The sequence below is a fragment of the Ctenocephalides felis genome, unplaced genomic scaffold (assembly GCF_003426905.1).
Source record: "Ctenocephalides felis isolate EL2017-DRISC unplaced genomic scaffold, ASM342690v1 CF-g0.4_SCAFFOLD_03572, whole genome shotgun sequence".
NCBI lineage: Eukaryota > Metazoa > Arthropoda > Insecta > Siphonaptera > Pulicidae > Ctenocephalides > Ctenocephalides felis.
This window is the reverse complement of record NW_020539726.1, coordinates 28,470,586-28,483,193: the sequence shown is the minus strand read 5'-3', so window position 1 is coordinate 28,483,193 and position 12,608 is coordinate 28,470,586.

Here is a 12,608-nt window from a genome sequence, read left to right as displayed (position 1 = left end):
ACAAATAGACTATTTTGTCTATTTTCAACTATTTGGTTCAATGAGAGACAAATTTTCCTTAGCTCATAATTAGTTACCGCTCATAACTAAAATGTTCACTACTGAGTAACCTTTAAAAAAAACAAATGTTTACCTACAGTCTAATTACTTTCTTGGAACAAGATCGTAATTTATATGGCAATAAAAAAAATTTTTTACTCGTTCAGGTCTCGGAGTGTAACACCATCCTCTTCGAGTTACCCAGGAACGCCGCCTCAGAACGCCCACGATCGCGGCCCCAGTCCTGCACAGACGCAAGCCACGATCAGACACATGGAGCAGGTCATGGGGCGAAATTGTTCGGATTTCATACGCAGCCTGGCTGCTAAATACAACAACTCAAATCCTAATGAGTGAGTTCGATTTAAATCATATTTTAGTTTCAGATAGATTTGAAATAGACATATATTTAAGATTTCACAAGAAAAATCAAATATTTCACGATATTTACTAGGTGCTAAAAATACACGTGATTTGTGTGGGGAGGAAGAGTAATTTTTGAATATCACAACGTATCACAAAATCTTTAAATATCGCTCCTGTGATTATTGGACGCTTCCTAAGTTGCACGATGTTTGATTTGTTTTACGTTTCTCAATTTTAAATTTCTTGAGAATAACTTCTGAAACTATATTGCGAAACACATTTTATAATTTATTATCACAATCGCAACAATGCTCCATTTATTATACATTGAAGAAAAAAAGCTGCTCAGCGCTAGTGGAGCCATTCTACGTTCTCGATAATATAATATAGCTTCGTTTTTGTTTTCCGATAGTAACTTCTAACTGTAACGCAGCTTGAAAATTAGATTTATCGGCCTTCCGCAGTAATCTTGCGTATAGGTGCAGTTTGCCCCGAGGACAACAATGTGGTAACTATGCTACACTAAAGTCGGTGTTCTAGAAAAAGGACTTTTAGAACTCCATGGTAATAGATTGAGAGCTGAAGAAGATAAATTACGAAGTTTGTGCTTTTAGCCAAGTTGTATCTTTTGCATTTTGTTTGAAAATTTTGGATTTTTTTTCATAGCAATGGCGGTACGTGGCGGTTTTAGAGACGAAATATCGAAGTCAGTCAGTACATTGGTACGGATGATTAATTGACCATCTTAGACTGCCAAATGGCTTTCTTTTAACTCCCCGTAGGGCAAGTTATAGTAATCGCAAAAAATCGAAAATGAAATTTTTTATATATCTTTACGTTTCTGACATTTTGGCATACCTTAGAAAAATGGATGTACTCGTATGTGTGTGTGTGAGAGAGAGAGTGTGTGTGTGCGGATACAATTTTTGTCGACGATTTCGAGAACACCGATCAACAGATTTAAATAATCCAAAAACATTCAATTCGAATTGATAAAGAGACGTGCTGATTAGTTTTGCAAAGACAGGTCTAGCCGTTCCGAAGATCCGGGGCAAAAGCGCCAAAAACGGTAACTTAGTTTTCAAGAGAACGGAGCGTCCGATTTTAATAATTCAAAAAAATATTTTGCTTGTATTGACAAGAATAAGATCTAGCGGTTATGGAGTCTCATAAAAATAAGTTAAAAAAAGTGCCATTTGGCGGTCAAAAATGTTTATTGGACATATGCACATCAAATTATCAGATATTTTATAGAGATTTTAATAATGTGTACACATTTTGTGTAATTTTTTGTGTGTTCCGTACCAAGATTTTTAATTACGGCACGGAAAGTTCGAGCAATTTGCCTTGAGGCACGATGCCATGCACTTCACTAGTTGTTTTTTTATCGGATCTCTGAAATCGCTACACTTACCTTCACAAAAATTTAATAACTTCTTTACTTCGACAAAACAATTAAAATGTTTTTTTGAAACAATCAAATCGGTCTCTATGTTATCTCAAAAATTGAAATATCGTTTTTGACACTTTTTGCACAATATCTTCGAAATGGCTGAACCTGCCTTTGCAAAAACTAATCAGGACGTCTCCCAATGAGTACAAATCGAATGTTTTTTGAACTATTCCAATAGTTGATCCGTTTTACCGAAATCGTCGATAAAAATTTGTATCCGCACACATACACACACATACATTTTTTTCTAAGATATGTCAAAATGTTCAGAAACTTTTGAACTGTAAATATATAAAAAATTTCAATTTTGCGATCGTGGCTCGGAAAGATAATAAGTAAGTAGTCCACTTGATTTTGTTTGTGAATTTTACATTATCATTTTGCGAAAAAGAATTTTATTGGATTTCATTGGCTTGTTACATATACCACATACAATACATTTAATTTTTGCATCTGTCTTATTTTTAAGCATTATTTTCAAAGTATGACATAATTTAGTACATAAAAGGTAAACCATTGGAAGTAAGTAAACCGTTTTTCTTCTAAATTTCCATGTTATTTGTAATTTATAAGAATATGAAAAAAATCAAGGCATATATCAAATAATTTTGTGTGCAATCGAGATTTGATCTGGGTACATCTGCATTTGCCGGCTACTTTTGTCTCTAAGAAAACAATTTGGTCGAGGTTTAATCAGTTTAATTAATAATCTAAGTTCGAGCTATAACACAACTCTTAAACATATTTTGCATAGTATCATCGACCCCAATTTTTCTTTCTGGATCTACTGCAGGATCTCTATTTCGAATCACATATGTGTAGAGGCGGGTGTATTGCCCGATGTGTGTATGTATTATTATTGATAGTATGGCCTGATGCGGTGCTCTTAAACGGTTCGCCGCCATATAATTACATCGGGGGCTCATCGCTAACGATATACATGTAAATGTGGCAACTCCCCATTGTAAGAGAATAATTGTCGGGTAGCAGTCGGTTCTATTCATGGTGCTAGATCGCTAGATCCTTAGATCAGGGTTGTCAAATGAAGAAATGAAATATTTCATATTATATATACAAGCAACTATCTGACTATGTTTAGTAAAATTACCAAGAAATTCATCATTGTAGAAATGTGTTTTTTGTTGTTTTTCAAAAATTTTGATGGTCCATTTTATCATAAAAGTCGGGAAATTGTGAGGGTTAAATTCACAAATTGGGATTGAGATTTTACAAAATCTGCTGCATTATTCAACCAATGCAAAACATAAATTTCATGGGTGCATTTTTTACAGAGATAACAGTGCAAATAACCCTGATCTGGTATTTTATCAGAAATATTCATCAGCAGAGTTGGAATAACTATCTGCGGTGTCGCTCTTGCAAAAAATGCTCTCGTAACACAAGGGTTAATTTTAATATTTTATCATATTATCTATTATTTTGTTGTAAACTTTGGTGATACACTTATCTTATGAATTTACTTCACCATGATTGTATATTTCTTAACCCTGTATTGATTAGATAATCTGATTTATGCACATGCATTCTATAAACTAAGCAATGACTATGATATTATCTGCAAGTGCGTAGTTTATGTTATAAGTGCAGCACTTACTGCTCATATACATCGAGCAGCTATTATGAAATGCGTTTTCTTTATTAGAGATGATAAAAAAACATCTAAGATTAACTGTTATGAATTGCTTTTGTAAAAGCTTATGTTTAATATAATTATCATAGTTTAAATTTTCCTAAAAACTATAGACAAGCTTCAAAAATCGTTGTTCATATAGGCATCTCTCCTATATTTCACCAGAAAATTATACAATAAAATTTATGCAGCATCCTGTATATGGAATAATTTTGTATATTTTTTAATATGTGATAGGTTCAACGCAAAATATTTTTTAATCAAAGATGATACTGACAAAATAAATTATTTTCTTCCAGTTACTTCGGAGCAGCGAGAAACGGCTTTCCAGCACTCGACCCTCGATTCGCAGGTCCTCCCTTCAAAGGGTCACCGTTTCCAGGCCTTCTTGCTCCGCTGTTACCAGGAGCAGCAAGTTCTGCTGCTGTCAGCGTTTCTCCTTCGACGTCCGCCACAAGTCAGCGCGGTAGTCCGACACAACAAACGCTGGCGGCAACAGCAGTAGCTGCAACTGCCGCAGCAGCAGCAGCCCAAAGAGAAAGGCCGTTGGCTGCGGATTCGCCGCCGAAACGAACGGGCGAGACTGGACCATCGATGTATCCTGGATTTCCGTTTCCACCAGGTAATAATTGAATATAATATGCAAGGTTTTTTCTGGCATTGAAGTGTAATGTGATTTAATTTTTTTCTATTTTTGTAGGTTCTATGTTTCAACCTCTAATCGACATGAGCAGTACGCAGGCTCTCGTACAAATGATGCGAGCTGCCAAGAAGACCAAATGCAAACGCTGCTTAAAAACCCATCATCTCTATCGCCGTCGGCAGCCACTACAATTCTTCACAGTCCTCCAACCTCATCGCTCAATATTCCAAATACAAACTCCAATGCGTCATCTCTGGGAGGTCTGCCAACATCGGCAGTTGCTCCTTTAACAAAACGTTCGTCTACTGATAGTCATCCGTTAGATTTGAGTTCGGCGAATTTGGCAAAGAGGCCGAAAATGAGCGATAGGATAGCAGGGAGCACGAAGTCCTCAGCCGAAGTTTCGCCTTCGATGCCTGCGGCGCAGAATAGGTGTCCGGGTCCACCTCATTGCGAAGGCGATGTTGAACTGGCTTCGTGGGGCGTGGAAGACGTCTGCAATTTTGTTGCTGGGATTGATATCTGCGCGGAATACTCACAGGTCAGTGACGATTTTGATTTATTAATTTTATATTTAGATTTTTTTGCCTATTAATATCCCAATCTTTGATAATAAATATTAAAAGTAACTTAAGGAGGTACTCTAGTATAGATGAGGCATGGGTTTTAGATCATATTTAAATCATCGTAAAAAATGTCAATAATTTTTTTACTAGATTTTTTTAACTTCCCGAAGAAGTTTATTTTCATAAACAAATTCGATTAGCTAATTTTATGTTTTTTCGACGTTTCAAGCCATTCTGAATCGAATCAGACCTTTGGATTTTTTGTATAGCAAGGAAAATGCATTTATGCATCCCAGATTGGTCTTTTGTGTGGGTATGTCGGACTCAATACCGTCTGGGTATAATACCTCTGATCCCCACAGAAACCACTGTTAGACATCACTTTGTGGGGGGAGGATCTAGAATGTTATCATTCTTGCACTGATTTTATACTTTAGAAGTCCCATTCGCTCTTTCTCTTTCCATAGATCGCAGGTCAATTAGCACTTATCTCGCAAACTTATGTAAAAAGTATGCGTGTGTGCGTTGTATGTGAGTAGATTTTTTACCTTAAATCGAAATTCGTTTTTTACCTTAAATCGTTACTCAGTTTTGTTCGACGATCGGCAGAGCCGTTTTTTAGTAATGAAGAGAAAACTGAAAAATCCAAGTTTTAAATTAAAAAATTCTGACTCTATTTTATAAATTTAAAAACTATCCTAAATATATTATTTGGGAAATTATGAACGGCCCTACGGCAAGTAGTTTAATTTTAAAAATTCTTCAAAGTTTGGAAGAAAGTAATATCAATATCAGTGTCAAAATTCGCTTTTGTGATGTGACAAGTCAAAATTTTAATTTCACAAATTTTAAAGCCATTTTTTGAATATCACAATGGTTTATACTAAAATTAAGTTCTTTTTAACGGTTTGAACAAATTTTCTTACAACTTTTTTGATTTTCTCTATTTTTTAAAAAATAGTAAAAATTGAAATTTGGGTATAAGACTAGTATATGATGCCCGAGAGGAGTCTATAAACAAGATTCTCTGAAAATTTTAAGTGAATCGTTTTAGTAGAACTCGAGAAATCGTCGGCATCCTATAGAAAAAAACTGTTTTTAGAAAAACTCATGGATAAACAATTGTATCTCCGAAACTGATTTAAAATTTAAAATATCTTCTTGTACACATATTCTTTAATAGTTAAACTTTAAAAATATTTAAAATAAATACAGAAAATCTATTTTTTTGAATATCTACAATAGAATTTTCACTTAACTCGAAGGCATGCATACTTAAAATTCTGAATTTTATACGAAAACAGTGAGAAATAAGTGATTTTGTCACATATTTTTGAACCTTGTTGAGGCAGACTTTATATAAAATATAAAAAATTCAATGTTTTCAGAAATAGTTTGTGTGTATGCATTTTTTTAAAGAGTCCAAAAAGCTTCTTTATTTTTTAACAGGGAAAATACATGCAATATATTAAGAATAACTACAATACTTAATATTTCACGTATAATATTTTCTATAGTACACATACAGTCAGTTGCTCGTAATCTAAATTATTGATAGAGGCACCTAGAACAATCTACAATATAAAATAATTACAATTTGTAATAATGGTCTAGTTTGTATTAAACGTTTTGATTACAAAAGTGTAATATATGTTAGAGGCAAAATAATAGCAATACAAGGCAATAACTAACATGATACTATGAACGGTAGTTACTTGTTAGTATATCGATTTATATCTATAGATACTTATTAAGTTCTATTTTAATAAAAATTGTACAAGAACTATTAACTATTAATATTGATTGTAGGCTTACGTTCTTGGAAGATTCAGTAGTAAATCTTAATTTCAATCTTCTAACTTGCTATTTGGTTATTTCACAATTTATATTGCTATCATGTAGATTTTTGATAGATTTTTTTTAACAATCAGGAATACATAAAAGTTCTACTAGATAATAAAAAAATTGATTTTCTTTTCGACAGCAATTGTTTCATCAACACAAGCAAAATTCATCATTTAAATCGGATGCTTAGTTCTCTAAAAAACTGCCATTTTTTGCAAAAACTTTTCATTGATATCATTCCATTTCTGTAGTACTAAAATCCCAATAAAATAACTTTACCTCTCTTTACCTTCTCTCGAATATCATTTCATTCGTGCTGATTAAGTTCAGCGTTCTATGTTATTTTGATTAAAATTTCTCGAGCACCATGACTAAAAATATATCCTTGGTGGATGTATCAGACTGACTAACAACATGTAAAGATGAAAATGTGTAATTACAGCATCTCTCGCAGTAGCGATTAATATCAGCAATGAGCCATGGCGATTTCGTAAGACGGAAGGCGCATACTGGTAGACCGACATCTGGTCAAAGGTAGAAATTTAAAAAAAAAATCGAAATTTATTTGTTCTTTTATGTAATACTTATAGGCATATTGTTATTAAATGATGACGGTATAAATATATTAATTCAATTAAAATAATAACTAGCGTAAAATGAGAAGTTTAGTTTAAAAAAATTTTTTTTTTATATTTTGGAAGTTTAGTTATTCAAAAATGTGTGTACAAGAGGATTTTTGAAAACTTAATTATTTTCATAAATACAGCTGATTGACCGCAATAATACTCCTCTCCGGAACCTTAAACGCATTATTCTCGAAACTGTTTTTTGCGATATGATACCCACGATTTCTCAACTACTACTAGATTGATTAATTTGAAATATTCCTAGAACTTTGTAGACTTTTCTTTAACATGAGCTACAGTCAACCCTAAATTATGATTTTTACCATTTTTAAAAAATTAGAGAATATCATATACTACAGACAATGCCAAATTCATATTTTCACATTTTCTTTTTTGAAAAAAAAATAGAATATCTAAAAAGTACTTGTAAAAATCTTCTTTTCGGGCAGTGAAATATTTTATGAATCTAGTAGTAGCATCGAACCTATTTTCAACCCAAGATAATCCAATTCAGTTACAGTTTTGAGTTCAGAATATTGTTATTAAAATTTAAAAATTTATTATTAGTTTTTTTAATACAATAATATAAAAAATGTAATATAAGGTAGGGCGGGGCACAAAGGTCCAATTCGACTTAAGCAAATATATTGTAAAAAACAAAACTAATTATATCACAGCAAACAAAACATATCAAACAAACAACTATCTGAATATGTTCAATAAAACACCAAGTTAATATTGTAGAATTGTGTTTTTTGTTCTTTCTGAAAAATTTGGATCTTTTTTACCTCATGGACGGTCGTAAAATGCGACGGCCAAGGGGGAAACAGATCCTTTTAAATTCTACTTTTTTCACTTGTACTTTTAATTTTAAAGGAATTTTACCATATTGTTGCTAAAAAAAATTCTTATCTTTACTTGTTTTCGAGATATCGGTGGTGCTTTTTACCAGTGGACCTTTAAGCCTCGCTCTATCCTAATTTTTTTCTGAATATTATTATTTTGGTCAGCTCTCGTTTTACGAAGAGCGATGATCTTATAGGCAGCTACCGAGCTAACGTTTCGATTTTTTTTTTCGTTCATCCTACGAAGATTTTAATTATACGGATAATGAATAACTGATCAAACCATCTCGGGCATTATCTTTGCTTACTGTTATTACAAAGAGATCGACTGTACATGATCTTAAAGTATAGTAGAAGTAGAAGCAGGTACTTCTCCGTTGCGAAAGCATTAATACACTTTTAAATTTATTACTAGGCGAATTAATTATTATGAATCATTATTATTGATAGCTGAGACTATTTTCTGTATTTTATATATATATATATATATATATATATATATATATATATATATATATATAATATATACCGCTTTTATAAAGAAGGGGAGACTGGGTGGATTAAATGATTTAGCTCAGCATAATGATGATTTGTTTTCAAAAGTGTGTTCTGAAAGTGCCATTTTTTGTATATTTACTTCTGTATTTTCTAAATGGCTGGATCTGCCTTTGCCAAAAACAAATCACCATTTCTCCCAATCATTACAAATTGAACGGATGCTCCGTTCTCTCAAAATCTCGATTTCTCTCTATTTTCTCTTTACTCTTTGCTCTTTATTTCCGTAATGACTGGACCTTTGCGAAAAACTAACCAGCACATCTTCCTATCAATAGGAATCTAATGTTTTTTGAACCATTCAAATCGGTTGATCCGTGCTCCCGAAAACGTGATCGAAAAAATGCGGACACACAAGACACACACACACATCCATTTTTTCTGAGGTATGCCAAAATGTTCAGAAACCTTCAAAACGTGGAGAAATGCAAAAAATTTCATTTTTGATTTTTGGCCCATTACTATAACTACCCTACGGGAAGATAAAAAAAATTGGAAAAAACAAATTTTGGAAAAAAATAATAATTCTGAGATTAAAAGATTTTTCAACACAAGCAGAAAGTTTTTTGAATCATTCGAATCGAATGCTTAGTTCTCTCAAAAACTGTCTTTTGCACATTTAGCTCTGTATCTTCGAAATGGCTGGACCTACCTTTGTGAGAAACTAATAAGCACATCTCCCTATCAATAGGAATCGAATGCTTTTGTACCATTGAAATCGGCTGATTCGCGCGCCCGAAAACGTTGTCAAAAACTTGCGGACACACAAAACACACACATCAATTTTTTCTAAGGTATGACAAAATGTTCAGAAACTCCAAAACGTGAAGGTATCCAAAAATTTTCATTTTCGATTTTTGGCCGATTACTAAACTTAGCCTACGGCATGTTAATAATATTTTAATGTCTTTCAAAGTCCTATAGAAAAACGCCTGTAAATTATTTTCTTGAGCCGCCGCCTCACTAAAAGTCGATCTATAGAGAGCAATTTCTTCGTAAGTTACTATGCAATAATAAAGCTTCTATTATTACCGTATTAAAGCTCTCTCCTCTGACAGGAAATAATTTGTGCTTGCGTTTAGTTCTGGATTGAATGCTATGGCGATTATAGAATATTAATAAATTGCACTGGAGGCTTCCGTTTCTTATACGCCGACATTATTATTTGCCAAATAGAACAAGAAGAATTATGTTTCTTGTATAAGTACCTACAATAGGTCTGGATGATTTTTTGTGTTGAGAAATGCCTTTCTGAAGCTGGAGTCAGATGATATTTTTAACAATAGAACAATATTGTTTTAACAACTAGGCGGGCTTTGAAATCCGAGGGTAAAAAGTTCCATCACCATTTTTTCAAAAACAAGTAAAGTATATTTTCTAAACAGACATCATAAGAGTGTTTGTAATCCTAACCATTCTCAACTACCAGTTTTTAATTACATTTATTTCTTGTTAGTTTTTAAAAACTTTAACCTAGACATTTCGTATTACATGCCTCTTATTATTATTTCCACGATATAATTGTGTCTAATTTAAAGTTATACGAGTAATTTTAAATAGTTGACCCCTTGACATTCATAATAAATATCAGCGAATCAATTACAACGTCCCATATATATAATAATACTATGCTTTTCCATTGTCGTAGACGTAACTTATAATACAAGTCTTATAAATAACTTATGAAATGATCTTATGACTCTTGTCTGCTCAGGGGTCACACTTGTGGGTCAAAATTATGGTGTCAGTCAATGCAACAGAAGAATAATAAAGTATGTATACAAGAGAGTTTGGACTAGAGAAATCGTATTATTATTTCAAGGCATATGCATAATAGTATATGTTTGTTAAAAACTAAACTACGTATCCTAAAGTGTATATTTTTTTACTAAAAAATATATTCATATAAAACTAGTTGTGAAAAAATGTTAAGTAAGAAGTGATATTTTTATAAACTAAACAACAAATAACAATTGATATTATTTGATAGTAATTAATACAATCGATGCACGTGAAGGAATGAATAATCAAACATATTGCGTAGTTTGTATAAAAACCATTAGTAATAAAGAATAATATTGATGCATGTGCACGGGTGCACTAAAAGATGTACAAATGTACATTAAGAATTAGAATAATACAATTTGTTATTGGTAAAATTCTTGAAAGTGATGTAAAACCTCATATTGGAATTTTAGCCAGATTTTTATTATATGTTTAAAGATGATGCTTTTCACCAGTTACTTGAAAAAATTTAACTATCTGTAGTGTCAAAAGCTCAATTAGCAAGTAATTTCCACCATGGCGTGTGAGAAATATAGGTTCTCTCCAACTCCAATATAACAATAACATAACAGCAGTTCGCGATTGTATAATTGTTTGACAGACGCTCGCTCATTGTCACATTTACAACACAAACACAAGAACATTAACTGTAAGAAGTACAAATCTCGATGTACATATGTATATTTTCCATACATATATATGAGTCTTTTATAGAAAGGTCTCGATGTTAGGTCACGAGCCCCGCTCCGTAATTAGTAGTTTGCTAGCGTGACGTCCGTAATACGTTTAGACTGAGAGCTGGGAGAACTTTGATAAATGTATCGAACAACGATTATTAACTGATATAGAAAATTTGTATTTTATATAGCAAATGAAATATATTTACGTAGGCCAAGCTTACATCGTTTGCCTGAGTACACAGGAGTCGTAATTATAAGGACTGTGGCGATCAAGTCTACCTTGACACATGAGGATAGCAAAACATTATGCTATGACATATGAATATATTTTGAAAACAATATTTTTAATTTATTTTCATACAGTTGGACAGTTGGTTTTCAGTTTATTATAAATTAATACATTTCTAAATTGGTGACTTGCTACAATGAAACGACCCTCAACAATCACAAGTACAACGGTTGGATCCTGAAATTATTGTAATTACTAGTACGATTATTAGCCCCGACCACTGGTCTTCCATTGGCCTACATATACAGTAATCTTCAGGTCAATGTGGGCTAACATCTTTACTAGCTCTGATCACTGGACTTACTGGGCATACCTATCCAGTACGCCCAGACTTTGGTTCACCGCGGGGACAATAACAATCTCTGACCACTAGCCTTCCACCGGCCTACCTATCCATACACCAAGGCCTCAGGTCACAGCGAATTAGAGAGCAGTAGTACCATTTGCCACAAAAATTCAAGAAGATAGATACCATATATACAACTCTCAACAAACGCATCGTGTTCCGTTCAATCAATTTATTTTATACAGCCGAAAATATTTAATTATAAATTAATACACTTCCAGACTACTAAAGTTTCAGGTGAGAATCTTCCAAAGCGTTTTCTTGTAATTAACTTTTGAAAAAAATTAATGCCGATTTTTATGGAACTTTTTTTTGTCGATATATATCATGGTCTTATAGAACTTACAGAAATATTACGGCTTTACGAGGCGTAATTTAATTTTAGAAATTCATCAAAGTTTGAGAAAATTTGTAGTTTTTTTTACGTTTATTAAAATTAAAATTAGACGATTCACTTGGTATAACGTTAGAGTATTTGCTCTTAATGAACACACTAATCATTGAAGTTCTACGGAAACTGGTTCAATTATAAAAATTGTTGATTTTAGAAAATTTGCTTTTAGAAAATACTCCGAGTTAACGTGTTCGTTCGCTTCAATTATGCGTAATAAATCCACTCGGAATACTTTTAATCACTCATAAATTAATTTGTTTTTATTGACTAAGTCGATTTTTTACACATATCGGGAAGTTCATGTAATTGCCTCAAGGCAAAATACCAATACCAACTAGTTAGCATTTATTTAATTTGATTTATTGCTACTGTACAATATATAAGAAATTATTTGAGGCCCTAGATTTAATGTAAAAACTATCAATTTTGATAAAAAATAGAAAAGGCATAGGAGAGCAAATGCATTTCAAGAAGAATCTTAGCCTATTTGTACTATTTACTACTATTTATTTACTATTTATTTTT